The sequence below is a fragment of the Aplidium turbinatum genome, chromosome 4, assembly GCF_918807975.1.
Source record: "Aplidium turbinatum chromosome 4, kaAplTurb1.1, whole genome shotgun sequence".
Taxonomy (NCBI): Eukaryota; Metazoa; Chordata; class Ascidiacea; order Aplousobranchia; family Polyclinidae; genus Aplidium; species Aplidium turbinatum.
Genome location: NC_137475.1, coordinates 24,875,887 through 24,897,498, shown reverse-complemented (window position 1 = coordinate 24,897,498; position 21,612 = coordinate 24,875,887). Strand labels below are relative to the sequence as shown.

At 40.5% G+C, this 21,612-nt stretch overlaps 1 long non-coding RNA gene across 1 annotated transcript; it reads right to left on the bottom strand.

Annotated features, from left to right (window-relative positions):
• Positions 1–1,664: 1,664 nt before the first annotated feature.
• LOC145769006 (uncharacterized) lies at positions 1,665–9,442 on the bottom strand. Its single transcript, XR_014288982.1, has 2 exons — positions 9,263–9,442; positions 1,665–1,793 (listed from the first exon to the last, which is right to left on the bottom strand). It is a non-coding gene; the product is annotated as an uncharacterized LOC145769006 (long non-coding RNA).
• Positions 9,443–21,612: the final 12,170 nt, after the last annotated feature.

The window sequence follows — 21,612 nt, the reverse complement described above, 5'->3', positions numbered from 1 at the left end:
GCCTAACTAGTTTTAAGTTAAATCTCAGGACTTAACCTTTGTGACATTGTTGCTTTAAATTACTGAACCTACATACTTACCGGTACTCAAATTTGTCTTGCTAATAATTATGCTCTTTGTTTATAAATTATTTTTGGGAGTGGCTATTTTGAGTATCACAGATTGAAACCTATCACCGTTTTGTTGTATCACTAAATAAAACAACTTTATAGACTTTTTTTTAAATAACTGTCAACTGAATTAGTCGATCAATCAATGTTTTTGGAAATGATGCTGGCTAAGTAGCATCTGCCAATTACGGTACTAATTTCAAGCCTACTTCAGCTTAAAGCTTCCACAAATATTTAGTAATTAAACCCTTCAATTATTAAGCTGCTGTAGCCTATATACTTGGTACATTGAAACTTATGAACTTTAAAGACCACTACTTCAAACTATAAACTAATCAAATCCTTAGTAATTTGAAAACTCACATCTTCTTTTAACTCCTTGTAGTCATGCTAACCTAAGCCTCAGAAATTTGTAGATCAAACTAACTGTAACTAACATCCTACATTAGTTAAAAACAGTCTGCAACCACAATATCATGCACAGTTTCACCGTTGATAGTAGACAATATGTCTCATGTCTGTATTTGCATACCTCTCGACAGGGTACTGAAATTTTGTCGTTTTTTACGTTCTTACGTCACAGACAACGTAGCTTCTGATTGGCTCCAGGTTTTCTTGACAATTACTGAAACTTTGCTATTAAAGTGCTTACCTGTGCCATCACTGCCATGCGTAAGTGTACCGTCAGTTGGCGTCAAAAATGATCACTAGGGGCGTAGTTGCGCATCCCGTATTAGTTTTGCTTGAATCAGTTGAACATAGCCAACCTTAACACGACAACGATTTGTTCTTGATGAGAAACAAATGAAGTAGCATCTACAGTAGGCTACAATGATAGAAAAATACCTGAAACTACCTATTTCACTCAAAAATTTGTTCATTTTTAAGCTGGTACTTTTTTATTTTAGTAGCAAAAATAGGCCTTATTTAAAAGTGAAACAAAAAAATTTCCTTTTTCCTTTACAATGTTATGCTAGGGGGGAAACCCCTCTCGGAGCCCCTGCTCACATGCCGTCTCCAAAAAACATTTGTTGGCCTGTGAATCAGTGCCGGGTTGCACTTTGTAGCCGACAAACTTGCATAAAACCTGTTTGGAGTGTTGGCAACTTGCATGTGTGTTTAATCTCATTCAGGTAGGCTAACCAACATTGCGTTTTAGAGCAACGTTTGATGGTGCAAAAAATCAAATAAAACAAGCTTTTAAAAAGTATAAGCGAATTCTCAAAAACCTCCAGCAGAAATCAAAATCATGTTCAACAAACGTTTCAAAACGCATAATGCCATACTTTTTACATCTTTATTCCACAAAATCGAAACGTGGAAAACTTGACCTTGATTCGATGAAAACTGAAGGTATAAATTTTGAAACACTTGATAAATATAAGTTATAGTTTCTGTATTTCGGGGTCTGCATTTGTTTCTTCAGATTGACGAAGCGTAGCTTAGACAAAGTTTATTTTCCAATGCACAGGCCATAGGCTAATATTCTGCACTCAACACTTATTGTACTTTTCGATAAGTCGTATTGTGCTTCTAAACGTTAGTCTTTAAAATTTAAAGGTTAATTTCACCAAGGAAAAAAAGGTTCACCTTTGGCTGTAAATCGTCATCAGAGATGATTTGCACGTTTTGTTCTGCTTCTTGTGCTGCAATCCTCATGACCACGTTTTCCAACTTCGATATCTTCATAACATTTCAATTTATTTTTTTTTCTTTGTCAAAATACGATAGAAATGATATTGTGGAAATAAAATACGGCAACAAAACCAACAAAAGGAAAAAGTGGGAAAACTGTAATGGTTTAAGACATGCATGCAAAGTTTTAATTTTAACTAGGTATATTTATCGATGACTTATAGGCTACTGTTCTTCTTCTTGCGATTGAGGCCGCCACAGATCACGTTGTTACATCCAGGCGCAGCAGCCAATGGATTGTGTATTCATCGAGCGTTGTTAGGTCCACATGTCTATCTTGTGGTCGGTATACAGGACATTGATAGATAATGTGGTGTGCAGTTTGAAAATCTGAGCCACACGCACAAGATGGTGAATCGGTGAGGCCCCACTGGAACATGTTGCTGCTGAAACGGCTCACTCCAGTCCGCAGGCGATTGAGCTTCACCCATTCTTTTCGGGGTAGTTCTGCTCCAGGTGGGGTGTTGGTATTGGGAAGGACTGTGAATTGGGTTGGTCTCGCAACTGCTCTCCATTCATGGTTCCAAACTTTGGAAATGTGGAAGTTCGATAGGCCAGATAGGCTACTGTAATAATTAGGCACAGTTACCAAACTTAACAGTTTAATGTCAAAATACAATAACACTTTTAAATTTTAATAATAATACCATTTATTCAACTCCACATCCACAATGCAAATTAAGTTCCTAGTCACAGTACCTGACAATGATAAAAAACCTACTCATTTAGGCACTACCGTTTGGATACGCTTCCCCCAAATTAGTATTTCATATATTACTTTAACTTCGTTTATCAAACGGTTGCTTTTTCGTATTGCGTCTGGTTTCAGCAATAGTGCTTTCAATATTCAACACCTTTGCCATTTCGCGAATGTTTATCGTTCCAGTAGAGCAGCTTTATTGTATCAACTGTTAACTTTTTTCGAAAACAACGAAACAAAACATGATGCAATTGCAACATTTCATTTCTGCAAAAAGTTATGTCGTCGGTTGCGAAGTGCCACCACTTTGACTATAGCGGTATAGCCCTTGAAAGTCTTTCATGATTATGAACATTGAACAGTAGCCTAAGCAGCTCTGAAGAGTAGTACCTCCGACCCTTCTTAGGGCTATGGCCTGCTGAACTGAACATGCAAAGTTGGGTAAGATCACCAATGTTAGTGATCTTGCCAAGATCGAGATCAACATCAGAGCATCAAAAGAATTTGATCTTGAAGATAAGACCACTTTTAAGATCACTTTCAGTGTACCTGAAAAATTGCAGTTCTCAATAAAATTCCAAAATATAAAACTTTTCATCAAATGTTCTTATGATTCAACTTTCTTTAACTAATGATCTGATTAGAATGCATCATCATCATCATGTGTCGTCTCCGATCCGAAGGTTGGCTGTCATTTTCTTCCACAAGTCACGTTTTTTCGCTACTCTTTTTGTTTCTCCAATGCTTGACAAATCAGCCCACTGTATTATGTCATCTCCCCATGTTCGTCTCCTTCTTCTCCTGCACTTCTTTCCTTCCACCATACCTTCAATAACCCAATAACCAATTGATGTAGCTGTCCTGCTGATCCCCTCAAAATATGTCCCGCGAATTTCATCTTTTGTTTTGCTAAGTCGTTTGCCTATCTATCTTGCACTCCAATTCTCTTTCTAATTGCTTCGTTTGTAATGTGTTTTTTTTACATGATATTTTTAATATTCTTCTGCATAGCACCAGAGTTGAAGAGCATTAATTTTTTTGTAAATTTTTTTGCTGTAGGTCCAACTTTCACTTCCATATGACATGACTGGTTTGTTGCAACAAGATAGAAGTCTCAGTTTTAATTATAAATTCATATCTCCTCTTAAAAATTCCTTACATTTCCAAAATGACGCATTTGCTTGACCTATTCTTCTTTTTACATCATTGGTGCATCTTCCATCTTGTGTAATGAGGGTCCCTAGGTATGTGTACGACTGTACGACTGTACGTGGTGACCTGATCCAATTGTTCTTCAGCTTAACTTTTATTTTATTATTTCCATTGCTTTTTTCGATTAGCATTGTCTTTGTTTTCTTTAAATTGAGTTTTATTACGTATTTTTTACTGATTTCGTTGATTTTGTTTATGCTTTCTTGCAGTTTTTCTTCTGTGTCGGCGAGAATGACAGTGTCATCTGCGTATCGTATGTTGCTTACTATTTGACCATTGAATTTACTCCGTTTTTGTTTAGTGTTGTTAATGTTTCCTTTATTATTGCTTTGCTGTACAAATTGAATAATATTGGTGAGAGTATGCATAGTGTGATAAAATGGTTGAAACAAAGTAGACAGTAGCGCACTAATCAGAAAAATGTTTTGGAAAATCAGAAAAATGGAGGGTGAAGAACAGTCACCTTCACGCGGTCCCCCCTGTAAGTAACATCATAAAAAATGCGAAACGAAGACTGTCAAAACCGAACCTCGACCCGGAACGCTCAGCACAGGACCCCACGAGAACCGCTCTTTTCAGAGCGCGGCAGTTCCACTGTCGACAAGTACCCTCGTCCCACCATCTTACAGCTGAACGCTGAGGACATCACATCCAGCAAGATTGATGTCATCGAGCAGCTCGCTCATAAGGACCGAGCTCTTGTCATCCTCCTCCAGGAGACCCACTGCACTTCTGCAGACAAGCTAGTAATTCCACACTACTCACTAGCTGGGTTTACCCAATGCAGGAAGCATGGCCTTGCCACGTTTGTCCATGAGAGCTTAAACTGGACGCTTGCAAACTCCTCCGCCAATGAGGAAATAGAATGGGTTTGTGTGAACATTGAAAATTACAACATCATCAATGTATACAAGTTACCATCCTCACACCTGAACCCATCATCTATATACCGCATTCCCCTCACCCAGTATCTATGCTGGTGACTTTAACTGCCAGCACACCGACTGGGGTTACAAGTACATCACCAGCGACGGAGAATGCCTGACTGTTTGGGCTGCAAACAACAACCTCGCCCTCCTTTACAATCCAAAAGATCCAGCCAGCTTCTGGTCCGGACGCTGGGGAACGGGCACAAACCCTGACCTGGCCTTTGCAAGCATGGATACAGACAGCTCTCTTCCTGACAGACATGTGCTAGAGAAGTTCCCACGTTCTCAACACCGACCTTCGCTTATCACTGCCCCTAAGCTTGTCTCTCCCATCCCAAGTGCACCAGTGAAGCGATAGAACTTCAGAAAGGCCAATTGGAATCGCTACAGCCTCATAACCAATCAAACCGCGGCGGAACTACCCTCACCTTCTACCGCCAACGTGGATGAGGCTTACCAAGACTTCTGCCGTGCTATCAAATCCGCAGCTAAACAAGCTATCCCTCGCGGCCGCCGAAAGAACTACACGCCGTGCTGGGATTCAGAGTGCGAAACTTTATACAGCTCTTATATTCGTGCCTCACCAGGTGCTGCCTCTATCTCAGCCGCAACAAGACTGCTTGATCGGCTGGACTCACGGAGGCTAGAGCGATGGAAAAACACCGTCAACACTATCGACTTTACACACTCTAGCCGGATAGCATGGAGTACTGTCAACAACCTTACGGGCCGTTCAGCACGCCCTTCCCGCCAATGCCCCGTTACTGCCAATAACATCGCATCAGAACTAGTGAAAAACGGGACGTACAAAATAGGCGACCGCAAGTTCTCCAAACTTGTAAAGAGGGAAACGTCTGATCTCTGGAAAATCCCAACACCAGACGAGGAAAGCATTTCTGGTGAATTTACGTCCGATGAGTTCACCGCTGCCCTACAATCATCTAAGACCCGTAAGGCCCCTGGTCCCGATAACATCTGTCCCGAACTTGTACTCCATGCTGGCACCGCCATGAAGTCTTGGCTGCGCAAATTCCTGTCTTCCTGCTTATGCCAACTCAAAATCCCCAAAATTTGGAGACGAGCCAAAGTAGTCGCGATCCCTAAACCTCATAAGCCACAAGAGGATCCGAAGAGCTATCGACCTATATCTCTTCTCTGTATCCCTTTTAAAATCTTCGAACGTCTTATCTACTCTAGAGTCGAACCAATTATAGACCCACTCTTGCCCCGGGAACAAGCTGGTTTTCGACGTGGAAGATCTACTGTAGACCAAGTCACTCTCATGACTCAAGACATCGAAGACTGCTTTGAGGCAAAGAAGAAGGCTGGTGCTGTGTTCCTTGACCTCACAGCCGCATACGACACTGTATGGCACCAAGGCCTCACCTGCAAACTCCTCCGCCTGCTCCCGGACAGGCACACGGTCCGCATGATCATGGAGCTCGTTTACAACAGAAGCTTTACCTTCACCACCGGAAGTGGTAAACCAAGCAGGTTACGACGCCTTAAGAATGGCGTCCCTCAGGGATCTGTCTTGGCCACCCTTCTGTTTAACATCTACATCCACGACTTGCCAATCAAGGTATCCGCAAAGTACGCCTACACCGATGATTTGGCCATTTTACACTTGTCGAATCAATGGGATACACTAGAAGAGACTCTAAACCAGGACATGTCGACACTTTCGGCATACCTCCAGAGATGGAGACTGAAGCTCAGCGAAACCAAAACAGTGACGACAGCCTTCCACTTAAACAACCGAGAAGCGAAGCGTGAGCTCAAGATCAACACCGATGGAAAAACCCTGCCCTTCTGCTCAAACCCTAAATATCTAGGGGTAGTCCTGGACAGGTAGCTCACTCACCGTCAACATTTGGAGTCACCACGCAAAAATATCTTAACACGCACAGCTTTGCTAAGACCTCTGGCCGGCTCAGGCTGGGGAGCCGGAGTCGATACCCTGCACATTGCCACCATCGCGCTAGTTCACGCTCCAGCAGAATACTGTGCACCTGTCTGGAGCCGCAGTGCCCACTGCCATCAAATCGACACTGCCATTAACGACGCCTTGCGTATCGTGACAGGATGCCTGCGACCTAAACCATCTGAAAATCTCCCTGTCCTTGCAGGCATCCAACCAGCTGAGCTTCGTCGCGAAGAAGCTATCCTGTCTCTTTCTCGTCGCGCTACGAACCCCAACCACTTGCTCTACTCAAGTCTCTATGAGTCTGTGAACGAGAAACCTCAGCGACTGAAATCGAGACACCCATTTGTACGTGCCGCACAACTCCTGATGAAAACCGCTGAAGACCAATCCATCAGTGCGGCTACCTGGGTGGACTACCAATGGAGCTCGGAGTGGAAGAAGAACTTCTCAAGACTCCAAAGTTTCATCTCCGACACCAGCAACCACCCAACCGGAATGCATTTGCCAAGGAAGGCCTGGGTGCGGCTTAACCGCCTGCGTACTGGCGTCGGACTATTCCGCTCCAACATGCACAAATGGGGGATGGCTCCATCCGCGATTTGTGAGTGTGGCAAGGAGGAACGAACCGTAGACCACACCATTTGTAATTGCGCCATCTTCCATGCGCCAAATGGTGTGCGTAGTCTGCGTGAACTGGATGACAAATCAATTGAATGGCTGCTCGACATCTGCCCAAACATCTAGACCGCGTCGCGCCACTGCCCAAGGGTGGTAAAAGGCAGAGCCCCTCGACCCTTGGAGTGGCGAAGAAGGTTCAAACGAAGAAGAAGAAGAAGAAGAAAAATCAATTTTATAGAGGCTTCGCCACACAAGTGTGGCTTATTCAGTATAGTCTTATTCAAATAGAATATTAACAAATACCATACAAACGTTTTCGACTGTGCAGTGTGCATATGTTAAATGTTGTGTTGTTCCTCAATTATGTGTTTATGGTTGAAAAAGTAACCGCTCTACTCTTTTATAATTTGGTTTCAGATATTTTTTCACTGGTACGGTACTTTACTTGATGAAGTTTCCAGTTTTACCGTGTCTAATTATATCTATTCATCGATACAAGACAAGCAAAATAATATAAAGAAAAATAAATTGAATATGCTTCACAGGTGTCTGTGAAAAATATAACGCAAAAAACACTTTCAGATAAAACGGTTTTATTTGAAATTAAAGAACGCGTGTATTGGTAGTCCAACTATTATAGCGACGTTCATGGTATTGAGAAACATTGTTTCTAATGACAATTGTAGTCTGACAGAAATAATCCAGCGATGTTGTGATTACATCAGAAAACAATTGACAAAAACTCACCACTTTCCAAAATTGCATCATGAAAAGCAAAATAGAAGATCTATTAACTATGACAAAATTGCATCCAATTGTAGCAACAATAAATTCAAAAGTTCTAAACATAATACTTCGGTCGTGTACAACCGGATTGGATGTCTGGGCATAATTTCAGCTGCCAAGCAGTTATATTTTTAAAAGTTTTCAGACCATCAGCTCTGATGGAGCATGGATGGTCTTCTTCTTGCGTTTGAGGAGGCAGCTGGTCACGACTTTAAACACCTGGACAGGCATGGGTGCGCCTTAACCGTCTCCGTACGGGCGTCGGGCTTTTCTGCTCAACCATGCACCAATGGGGAATGGCCTCTTCCTCCTCCTGTGAATGTGGTGCCGAGGAACAGACCGCAGACCACATCATCAATGACTGCTCCATCTTCAAGCCACCTAACGGAGTGGAAGGTCTGCGTATCATGGATGATGAAACCAAAGACTGGCTGCTCTCTAGTAGCCTTCCAGTGTAGTCCGGGAACATCGTGAATCTGGGGTGGTAAAAGGATAGACCCTCGGCCCCAGACGCTCACACGACGACGGCGACTAACAAAATTTGTATTCCAAATTGATAAATGATAATTGAATGACAATTAAAATTTAAAAACACTGCTGTCCGTTTCGTCAGTTTATGGCCCTTTTTAAGGTCTCGCGCAAACTGTTTTACATCTATTGTACTGTTTGCACTTATCAAAAACAAAACAAAACCAGTAAAAGTACGCAATATCAGATATCGCTTTGCGAAAAGTGAAAACGCTTTAATTTCACATTCTAAGCGACTAGTTTTAAGTTATTTTTTGTGCTCAGCAAATGCAATAAAAAAGGAATCGACTAAAGCTGTGTGTGTTCTACTTGCCCAATTTTACAAACGTTTTAGTGATGCTGCTTCGTTACTCGATTTATGGTGAAAGAAATAGAGATGTTCAAAATATTACCCAATTTGCTAATTTTTTTACTTTTAGTTCGTTTCAATATCGCTAGATGTTGCAACGATTTGAAACAATTGTGTGGCTTTGGCAAAAGAGTTTAAAGGCGGGCTGACATGAAAATAAAACGAAAACTTTTTATATTGTACAAGAGAAAGTAGGAGAACAATTTGCACTTGAGCAAATTTTATGCTTTTTTTAGTCAAATTCTCTCATTTTGAGTCTATTCACCTGCAATTTACAAATTTTCTTACTTCGAGATGGTTTTCAATAATTTGTAGGAATATTGAGCACACATTCATCACATCTAGCAAGAACAATATTTCTATTTGCGCTTGGTATAAAACTTAATGAACTTATCCTAGGAAACTCACCTTGCTCAGAAGGCTCATGTGGTACACGAGAACGAACACCAAGAAAGCTACTGCAACACTTGCACTGACTCTCTTTCCTATTCGTCGTTGAGGTAGCTTTTCATCACCAGTAAAGATTTGCTTCAAACGGATGAAAAATTCATTCATTTCTGTTTTTTAAATAAGAATTACACTGGACATGTTCATGCAACCTGCAATTATGACCAACATATTATCGCAATCATGCAATCATTGACATAAGCTTCAGTACTGCCATTCAGGAGACCATTGGAGAAAAATGAATTATGAGGCTTCAGCTTCATATCACAAATTAATTATTATCATGGAGCAATGCTACAATAATCTTAAAGTTGAAATTGATTACAAAACGAAAGATTTTTGAAAGTTGGTGTATTGCTCAAAAGCTTCAGGTAATAAATCAATATAATGGCATGGAAACAAATTGTTGTAAACTCTTGTTTGACGTATTTGAATTAGTTTCATGCTGATTGTAAACTGTGTGGTGGTGCGTGTAGAATTTGATTCTTCATTATTCATACTGGTCCTTCTCCCCCTCTGCTCTCATTAAATCGTTTTAGTACCTGTGGCACTTTCCTGGCGTTTTGCTTTCACTTAAACGCGCTTGATGAAGTTTAACAGAGTTTTTGACGAGATTTTGTCTTTTACGGCAAAATTTACAGCAATAAAGAAGTTAGAAATTGTTCACTCGTACGTGGACATTGTTCGTTTACGGGCTTAGGGCTACAGAAATTTTCTGTTTTAAAACTTAAGTTAAATCGAGTCACGTTACTCGGCTTCGTATACCTATGAATTAAGTTAAACATACAGCAGGCCTACATAGCCTTACAAAAGATTTAACTTTTCTACTGTAAGTGAAATTGTATTTGTTTTTCAGACATACGGTGCAAAACGGACCTGCCTTGTCGGTTTTGCCAGGCCAGTAGTCCTACCTTGTCCATTTGCCCAGCCCAAACAAGACTGCACCAAGAAGGGTTAGCTTCCTAGGCGTTTGGAAGTGATGTGTAAGATGTAGCCCAGTTAGTTCAGTGGTTACGTGCCCAACTCAAGATCACGCTGCGCTGGTTCGACTCTCGGGGTGTGCGCTTGAGCAACGCACTTTCAGGACTGCTCTACATTCAGCGGCACCTAGTGAACACTTCAACAATCGGAAAACTTCACTCTACAAATCTCGGTAAACGGCCCTGCGTCAAGACCCTCTACAAGTATGCGAAACTACTAGGAATAACCTATCAAGGCTTTGTCAGTCCGAGGATAAAGATTCAAAACCAAACCAACCAAACCAAACTATGTACGATAATAAAAATTATTGGATATATCAGTCACCGTCTTGTTATACTGTTTCATATTTTTTGTGATCAGTTTAAAATTTTCCGAAAGTAGTCTAGCAATTTCACATTTGAAAACTGGTGACGTCAAGATACGCTGTGTAGACAAATGTTAATTTTAAGTGGCGTTGGCTAATAGCAAAAGGGCATTTTCTTCCAAAACACCGGTTATCAATCCCACAGAATGGCTCCCTCAAGAAATTCTTGCTTACGGCAATGATGACAGCCACGACTGATCTCAAATCAAAAAAAGCTGCAACAAACTTTAAATTGTAAAACATTTGACAACTACTTCGCTGCATGCAAATATTATGTAAGAAACACTTGGTTGCATAAACCGAATCAGTGGAGGCTCATCCAAAAGGACTGCTGGGGCTGCTGCACACTTTTAGGCTACATAATTTTCATTGTAGAAGAAAGCAGTTATTTCAGCGAAATTAATAAATTGTCTTACTCTAACTATGTTTCCCTCTGTCACTATTCGTTATTTTTGTAAAATCCTAGGCTGCATTGTATCACATGTTTTCAACCTTAGAGTATTCAAAAATGCTTTATTTCTGAGAAACATGGCCAATTGGCCATGGGCTGCATTGCATCGCAGCCGTTATGACTCTGAGTGATTTTTGCATATAGTGACGTAACATGAATGAACCAAAACATTGCAGACAGTGGTGCCGAAGTAGGGGGAGATGGGGGGATATATCCCCCAATATTTTGGCAGCATCCCCCCAATAATTTACAAAAAAATATTTGCTATGAAGTTGTAGCCTACTTCGATTTAGTTGTGTGCAAGCATCTTGCATTGCTGTTGTTTTTCTTTTATTGATGTTTGATCGCAGTTCTAAATTGTCTTGGATTTGACGCTAGCCAATGAAGGATTTTCATTGAAGGGATTAAAGTGCCTCTGACAGGTAAATAAATTCGCTAAATTTACCTAAGATACCAAAAAGATGACACTAACAAACTTCCCTGACCAGCAAATCGTAAAAAATACCAACAGGCTACTAAATTACACGCTTGCAAAGTTTCGTTGACTTTCGGCGAATCTGACACTCATTCACTTGCGAAAATAAAAACGGCAACACCGCTGTGACGTCACCATAAGTTGAAAAGATGCATTCTTTCTCTGTGGTGACTTGGTAAGGTATAGTACGACTACTGCAAAACGTGAATGTGTGGGGCTCTGTTGGTCAAAAAGCATGTGCAAAATAAGAATTACCGAAATGAAAAAGTGAACTTATTATTACTATCAGGTTGAGTTTATTTTTATCAAACAGTATCTCAAATCAATTGAACTTGCAGTTTCGTAGGGCTACAATTTTGATAATTTTTTATTTGTCCTAACCTGGCTATAGCCATTTGCAGTGTAACAACAGTATCTCACAAACAGTAAGTTACCCTTAATTTACGGTTAAGGCAATGCCTACAAACTGCTGTTTATGTGACAGTGTCACTGTCAGTGACAAAGACCTTGTGCTATCTTTTCACGCTTTCCCAAAAAACCAGGTGCTGAGAAAAAAATGGTCAAAGTTTTCTTCAAGTGTTCGAAAGTGGGATGGGCCATACAAAAGTAGTCGTATATGTTCTCTTCACTTTACTGAATATGATTTTGTTATGGTGGTGCGTTTGCCACAACTAGCACTCTTGGTGGTGCGTTTGCCACAAGTGCGAGTCTATGCCCCAGCCCAATGAATGTGTATGTGTCATGAAGTGCCACAGACGAAAGAACTTTTGACGAAAGACGCATCTAGTTGTGTTACAAATTTGACCGATTTTGAGGCATACTTACATCCTGCAGTTCTGAGGACATTTTTTTATGAGGAGCAGGAAAAACTGGAAAAAAACAATAAACCGAAAGGAGAAAACGGAGACCTATCAAACGAGTAAGGATGCTACATTAGGCTAAAAATACCCTAAACACTAAAGAATGCACACTAAAAGAAGTGATTTTATTTCCTTGCAAGCATTATCGGTTAGTTGCCTACAAGCATGTATTGGAGTGGATAGGCTATACTACAAGGTGATGCTCTCGGAAGCAACAATCGGATTGTGCTGCCGTCATGCATTGTTTGGCGAATCCGAAACAATTTTGCAAGTCCAGATGGCCGTTACACCGGATTTCAATGGCCAACTGAAGGCATATTATGAGACAGTGAGAAATTTTATTTGTTTATGAATAGTGAATATGAATGATGATTCGTACGATTTCTTCATTTTTCACTTCAAGTATAATTTATGTTTTGTAGGAACATATCCAGTACAGTTTTATTAAACTGCAAAAAAACAATAAATCTTTAAAAAAAGCAACCGCTTGTACCAACTCCGACTAAACCGTGATCCACCAATTACATCTAGGAAACATCTGTTTCATCCGTAGTTAACGACGCCCACTCAGGATGACGTAACACAACCAAAGTCGTCCCAGAGCAGTAAAATATGGAGTTTCGCCTGTGGTGGCGCTGCGGAGCAGTCGTTTGATATAAATTACGCCCTAACCAGTCGAGCTACGAGGTTAAGATTAAAAAGATCGCTAAGCATAATTCTGCGCTAGGAAATGCTTAAAAAAGTTACTATACTTGGATTCAACCTGTCAGGGTCACTTTAAGGACGAGTTGAACCAGGCTACCGGCCATGGCACTGCAGTAATGCTTATGAGGAGACTCATTGTTTTAATATCCTGTGCAGGCCTTGTGTCTCTGGTATACAATGGATTAATCTCCTGCGTTTAATCGCAGCTCTTAACTATAGTGTCTGCTGTTCTAATCTAAAAGAGCTTAGCAGGCATTGTCCGAGTTGGAAAAACCTCTCTTTCTCAAATACTTCAGCTGATTAAGATCCTCTTAGTTTTCCCGTTAAGCTCTGCTGCTTGTAAGAGGTCATTTTCCAATCTTCATAGATTGAAAACCTTTCTGAGAAATACTTTGGGACAGGAGAGGTTGAATGCTAGTATTATTTGCAACATTCACCAAAATATTCTTAAACTGCTAAATGGGCGTCGTTAACGACGGATGAAACAGGATGTTTCCTAGATGTAATTGGTGGATCACAGTTTGGTCGGATCACAGTGTAACGGCCATCTGGACTTGCAAAATTGTTTCGGATTCGCCAAACAATGCATGACGGCAGCACAATCCGATTGTTGCTTCCGAGAGCATCACCTTGTAGTAGCCTATCCACTCCAATACATGCTTGTAGGCAACTAACCGATAATGCTTGCAAGGAAATAAAATCACTTCTTTTAGTGTGCATTCTTTAGTGTTTAGGGTATTTTTAGCCTAATGTAGCATCCTTACTCGTTTGATAGGTCTCCGTTTTCTCCTTAAAAAAAGTCCTTAGAACTGCAGGATGTAAGTAGGCTATGCCTCAAAATCGGTCAAATTTGTAACACAACTAGATGCGTCATTCGTCAAAAGTTCTTTCGTCTGTGGCACTTCATGACACATACACATTCATTGGGCTGGGGCATAGACTCGCACTTGTGGCAAACGCACCACCAAGAGTGCTAGTTGTGGCAAACGCACCACTATAACAAACCATATTCAGTAAAGTGAAGAGAACATATACGACTAGTTTTGTATGGCCCATCCCACTTTCGAACACTTGAAGAAAACTTTGACCATTTTTTTCTCAGCACCTGGTTTTTTGGGAAAGCGTGAAAAGATAGCACAAGGTCTTTGTCACTGACAGTGACACTGTCACATAAACAGCAGTTTGTAGGCATTGCCTTAACCGTAAATTAAGGGTAACTTACTGTTTGTGAGATACTGTTGTTACACTGCAAATGGCTATAGCCAGGTTAGGACAAATAAAAAATTATCAAAATTGTAGCCCTACGAAACTGCAAGTTCAATTGATTTGAGATACTGTTTGATAAAAATAAACTCAACCTGATAGTAATAATAAGTTCACTTTTTCATTTCGGTAATTCTTATTTTGCACATGCTTTTAGACCAACAGAGCCCTACACATTCACGTTTTGCAGTAGTCGTACTATACCTTACCAAGTCACCACAGAGAAAGAATGCATCTTTTCAACTTATGGTGACGTCACAGCGGTGTTGCCGTTTTTATTTTCGCAAGTGAATGAGTGTCAGATTCGCCGAAAGTCAACGAAACTTTGCAAGCGTGTAATTTAGTAGCCTGTTGGTATTTTTTACGATTTGCTGGTCAGGGAAGTTTGTTAGTGTCATCTTTTTGGTATCTTAGGTAAATTTAGCGAATTTATTTACCTGTCAGAGGCACTTTAATGACATCAGCATAAATGACATTGCTAATGAGTTTTCAATGTGCACTACCGTAAGACACAACATGTTCGGTTGCAACAAGTTCTTGTTAAGTGTTTGAAAGTTATTATTTTGTCATAAATTTGCAGATGTTCTTCTGTAGTTTCCATTGTTTTCAGTATCCTGACTAGTGACTTTGTCTTATAGTGCACTAAGTGTAGTGATTCTAGTGAAGGAGAGGACAAGAAGATAAGTATAACTTCTGTTTTTTTTTTGAAAAACTAAGTAGGCTACTCATTGGAAGGTCATAAGTTCGAATCCTGCTGGAGTTACCAATTTTTCTTTGACTGCTGCAAGAATAAGAAACAAGCATTCACAAGCGCACTGGTAGCACGTTTATCTCCATGATTTCTTATCTGTACCGTATATTATGCTGTTAGCAGCTAATTTACCCAGGTCCGGTGATTGTTTAATAAATTTAATACCTGTACCACTAAAATTGTGTAAAAAAATTTGCATCCCCCCAATGTTCAAAAATCGTCTAAAATTTGATAAATGGTTGAATTATCTCTCCCCCCCCCAATCCTAAACTAACTTCGGCACCACTGATTGCAGACCAGAGCGATGCATTGCGCATTTGTGATTGAACATTAGAGAAGTTTCAAAAAAGCTGAGTTGGTAACAAAATAACACAGTGTAAGTCAAGTTAATTTATTTTGTCTCAATAATGTAGTATACGCTATACAGTAGCCTACAGTAATGAAAAGTAACTAAAGCCTAAATATAGTCACTGTATTGCAAAAAATTTTATCATGGCTGCGTCATTGGTAACAAAACCTAAGTAAGTGATGGGATTTTGCTAAGCTATAGACTACGTGACGATAAACCATATTTTTTGCATACTTTGTAAAATTGTAATAAAATCATCATCGGCCAATAGCCTAAACAATAACATATCAAATCAAGATTCGATATGTTTATCATATTCTCCGTTTATTATATCTCCTTTTGTTAACAGACCCCCCCCCCCCCCCATTAGATTACAACTGATCACGACTCACGAGCCACCACTGGACCAAACTATGCTTCTTTGTTAAAGACATAAACTCATAAACTGGTTATTGAAAAATAGTAATAAACTACACACCAAAAACTTTCATCACAAAAACATCCCTTCCCAACCTCAAGTTAGGCAAAACAATGGAAACAAGTTGAAGTGAAAAAAAAGATAATTATGCTAACTTATGTAAATTATAGCCTAAAAGACGCGTTGCCCTCTTCTGAATAGACCCTCCAACGTCTTTTAACATGACAAATGCATTTGAACAAAGTGTTTTCTTTAAAATTTGAATGTACTGTACCTCACTTGTAGCGCTTTTCTAAAAAAAATAATTCGAAGAGCGAGAGTTTTCTATGATCTGGCCGCTTTTCAATTGCCGATTGTTTTGCAGCAGTTGCGAACCAGGCTGTCGCGTGTCGCATGGAAAGATAGCAAAAACTTCGATTCAAATCAGGGAGATCCCCTTAACTTCTCAGGTGAGTTGCTTTGTCATGAAATGAAAAAGGTCAATGATCAACATGATACTACCTCGTAAGTCATGGAAACCATTCGAACAATGAGTTTTGTTGACTGTCAACAAAAAACCGAAAGTTCGCGGGAGTGCTTCGTCACGACTTCACAAGGTTTTGAAAACGAGGCTTTTCAAAACCTCTGAGAATACGTAGCAACTTTTCATCTGTAACTTAAAATACGTTCTTTGCGTTAACTCAGCGCAGAATGATGTGAAATCGACAAACAAACGATAAACTATGCCAAACAAAGAATCTTACTTGGTTAAATTTACTCTGACTTTAAGCTAAACCAATAACTTAGCCTGTAAATACGTAAAGTGAAATACAGTATATGAAATACAAAAGTGCATGTTCTTTGTTTTTCAACTAAACATTGCAGCATAGTAGCAATCTGAATAGCCCTGTATATTTATTGACATAATGGGAGGACCAAACAATGTTAGAAACGTCCGATCGCAATACTTATGATTTGCTGTTTTAGTGTAGTGAAGATCAGTGGCCAGGGCCGTTGTCAGGATTTCTCGGGTCCGATACCAATTTATTTTCGGGCCCCTTTCATCCACAATGTTATAAATATTAAGCTTGCTATTAAAATGAGAATGAAACATGCTGTTCAAAGTAGAAAATTATTTGAGAATAGATCAAACCTGATATGCCAAAAGCATGGTTGTTTAACAAATCTTGCGCAATCTTAAAATTTCCCGAACCGCAAAACTTACCATCTCTATTTAGCGGTTGATTTTTTTGAACTTTTATTTATCACATCCACATGGCGCTTGAGTATTACTTCCCGATTCCATTGATGTTTCACTGGTCATTCTAGGCTCACCAGAGAGAATTTACAGCAAAGTTAGTGCAGACGGTTAGAAAGTTTTCAATTTGATTCGGGAAAGGTTTTTGGGCCTATGTCACACATTTGATGATTGCGGCAGTCTGAAAAGAGTTTTTGGTTTAATTTTTAGTCCAGAAATAGGGATAGCAATCTTCTTATCTGTGCCCAGGTTTTTTTTTAAGGTTTGGTTTGGGTGACCGCTAATTAGTTTTAAGAGACCGCAAGTGTTTCATTTAAATACCAAAAAATAGCCATATTTGCTTAAGACATAGCGAGAAACAACCATTACTTTTCTACTGTAGTTGCAAGTCCAAATTTTGGGAAACCGCTGGAGAAATTTTAGGGACCGTTTCGGTCCCCCAAAACACCTTAAAAAAACACTGTCTGTGCCATTTCAGTTTTTGAGTTTAAACAAACATTAGGTTGTTTATTTAGAAATTTGTGTTTCGGGTTATATTTCACTAAATATTCATGGTTAGGGAAATCACTATACTAGACTAAACCGAATTTTTATTTTACTGTTTGGTAGCTGAAGTGGCTATTTTACCACCAGAGAGCTGAAATGGGCCCGGTACCCGGAAGGGGGCCCGATACTATACCATCTGACGGCTGAAATGGCTGTTTTAACCTCTGATAGCAATTCCTTTTGATCTGATTATATTAAGATCTTGATAATGTTTGAAGTCGCGGGGAATCTTTTAAATCCGGGCCCCTTAAATATTCCGGGCCCGGGTCCAAAAGTGCCACCTAGACCCCCCTGTCAACTCCCCTGTCAGTGGCGTAACCAAGGAGGGGTAATTGCTCCCCTCCCTTAAAATTCTTTGCCCTCTCTGTAAAAACGCAGCTAATGAGACGTTAATCAGGAAAAGATGTTGTTCCCGACAATTTTCACCAAATCAAACGTCATATAAAAACCGTTATGGTCTACTTAACCTAGCTGGCATCTTACGTCATGGAAATTGCTAGAAAATGTCCAAATATTGCACCATCGTTCGTAAGACCTGATGAAATATTGCATCAGCCGCTTTGAACACCTGTTTGAATGACTTCATAATTGTCTTTCATTATTGCGTCACAGTACTGCGTACGTGAGTTTGAGATATTGCAAATCATTCTGGTTATTCTTAAAATTGTTTGTTGGAAGTCAGTCGCATATTTAACTGTTTGCTTGGTGCTTACTAGCTGGACAAATTTTCCGTCTTTTATCTAAGTAATCTGTTCTGTAGTGACAAGTTTTAGTGGTGTACGACGTTACATCCAATTTCGACAGCCAGGTGGCTAATTTTACAGAAATACAAATTTGAATAGACGTTTCGAAGGAGTGTTTCTTTTTCGGTCATTACATGCAGACGAACGGATTCGGGAATCTTACGTTACAATTTTCCCACGAAGAGATTATCGTTTACCGCTGTGACCATAAAAAAAATAAAAGACGTTTTTGTTAGCTGGTAGGCCAAGAAGCACTTGAAGGCAAAAAAAATAAAAGACGAGTTCTTGTCAGTTGGTAGGTCAAGAAGAAATTAAAGCAAAATAATAAAAGAAGATCCTGTTGGTTGGTAGTCTACAGAAGCAAAAGAAAATTAAAGACATTTCTTCTCAGTTGGTAGGCTACTGAAGAACTTCAAGTTAAAAATTAAAGGCGTTTCTTTGTTGGTTCTGAAGAAAAAACAACATTGACATTCATTTGAAGAAAAAAGATTAAAGACAATCGATCTGTGCTTGAAGATTCAAGTGAACGAATCCAAGCAAGTTGTGTGGAACTTTAGGACTTTATATACCCCTACAACTACGGTATTGTGCATTTAAATTCTTTTTTGTATTTTTACGGTCTTTGAAGTTAAGTTTTTTATAACTTAATTTTGTGTGTTTGTGTAACTTAATTTTTTAATTGTTAAATTGAGCCCCAACATTTAATATGTCTACACTCGGTGGCGACAGGGACTCGACCGCCGTCGACTCGATTGAGTTTAAGCTTGATGATGTTCTTTGCGGTCGGGCAGGCCATTCTGGGGAGGGACCCAGTAGCAATCTTGGCAGAACTTCGTGATAGGGTAGACCCCGAATTTAACTCGTTAAAAAATAACTTTGAACAAAAAGTAAGTGAGTTCTCAGATATGTTGGATGCTGACATACATCCTGAGGATAGCGCCTCAAATGTAAGCACTAGGATGTCTACGAGTTCGTCTCGGATAGTGGCACAAATTAACCTGCAGCTAAGACGAGAGGAGCTCCAGATACGAGCTGAGGCTGAAGCGAGAGCTGTTGAGGCCACCGCGAGAGCTGATGCCATACGAGCTGAGGCCGTACGAGCAGAGGCCGTCGCGAGAGCTGAGGCTGAAGCGAGAGCTGCTGAGGCCACCGCGAGAGCTGCTGAGTTTGCACTCAAAGACGCACAGTTGAGGGCTGAACAACGTAAAGAGGTAGCTTTGGCTGAATATCGATCAGATGTGGGCTCCCGGCGTAGCTCCAAAAAGGGCTCTTCTAGGCATTCCAGAAGTGAACATCAATCACAGTTTAATTTACATAACCTTTTCCAGACGCTTGTTCAGTCTGTAAGTGGACCAGTGCAATCCACACGTTTTCCAGCTGTTTCAGGAGGTCTCGGGGCCGCGGCTAAGGGTCTTCCGAAGGCTGTAGAGCCAAGGCCTGCGAATTATAGCCGAACTCCTCCCCCAGAGCGTGCAGGTCACGGGGCCGCCATTAGCAGTAATGCTTTGCCCCCTTCACAGTTTTCTGCGCCGCTAGTTTTTGATCGCCCAGCTACACGTAATTTGCGTGGTTGTGAGAGGCGTATCGCGTCTCCTGATTTTAACGTGTGTGAGGATCGTGATCGGGCTGTGCATGTGACTGAGCCCACTCAGCCCCTTAAGGGATATAGCTTGTCTTCTCCCGCTAAATCGAGTTCTCAACAACAGGATTGCTTTTTTGAATACCAAAATAGTAGGACGTTTTTCGATAAGGCGGCCTTGATTGGTTACGATGGTAATAATATGCCATTTATCTTCTTTAAAAATCGTGTTACGGCCTTAATGGCAGCTTCGCCCTTTAAAGGAATTCGTTTGACTTTGTTACAAGCAGCTTGTGTTAGAACAGCTGCGCAAACGATTGCTAATTTGGTTTCCGACACTCCTGGCTTGTCAGAAGAAGACAGGATAGAAATGTCGTTAGCTCGCTTGTCCCAGCGTTTTGGGGTTCGTGGAGGTCTTTTCGCCGAACCGGAAATTAGAAAGTATCGCTATGGTAGCAAATTGACTTCGACCTCTTCCAGTGATCTGAAAGAGTTTAAAGATGAATTGTCGCAGTGTCTGCTTTACGCGCAAGCTTATGGTCAGCGTGACAAATTGGAAGGACGTTTTGTTTTGGATTTGGCTAAGCGACTCCCGTTTGACGCTAAGCAGCGTTATCTTGACTTTTTAGGTGATCAGTATGGTGGTATTGATGAGCCTACTTTTCAGAGTTTGTTTGAATTTGTAGTACGGGAGGAAACGCGTAAGTCGACTGATTTTAGCATTATGCTAATGGGCGATTCTGGTGAGTCGCAGCATTTTAAAAAGTTTGGCAAAGGAAAATTGCCTTCATGTCCGGTTAGGCAGACGTCGGTAAAACCCCATGATAATATGATTTCAGGGAGTTCGCAGTACTCGACTGCTGTTGGCGCACCGCGCGGTGGTGTGGCCAGACGTAGAGACATACCGGCATGTTTTTATTGTTCGTCACGTGGTCAAGTTGAATATCATTTTTTGTCTAATTGTAAAGAATTTTTGCGCTTGACACCTAAAGATCGGAGAGATGTCATTGTGAAAGCTGGCAAATGCTTGAATTGTTTGCGCCAGCATATGGTTAGGGATTGCGTTCATGCAAACAACTGTTGTCAATGTGGCCCTAACAACGATAGGAAGCACTATTTTCTTCTGCATGATTTTTATGTGACGTCACGTGATTCTCTGGATTCGGTCGGTAAAGATGATGTTGGTGCCAGAGTTCCTGTGCGTAATGTTAAGATTGGAAATGTTAAAGCAGCCTTTAACCGCATTACTGCTGCTCGTGTTTTGAATCCAATGACTGGCAAATCGAAGTTGGTGTATTGTCAGCATGATCCTGGTTCGCAGTTGACTTTTGTTTCGAGTGATTTGGTCTGCGAACTTGACGTTAAACCGTATGACAAAGCGTCGTTTAAAATGGATACTCTGGCTGGTCAGAAACCTACTTGTGCTGACCTTGTTAAACTCAACATTCAGTCGTTAGAGACGAATGAACTGTTTTGTGATATAACTTCGGTGGTTAACCCAGCTTGGGCTGACAATGTTAAAACTTTACCACATAAGCAGGATTTAAGTAGTTTCCATCATTTTCATGACGTGAATATGTTTCATTTGA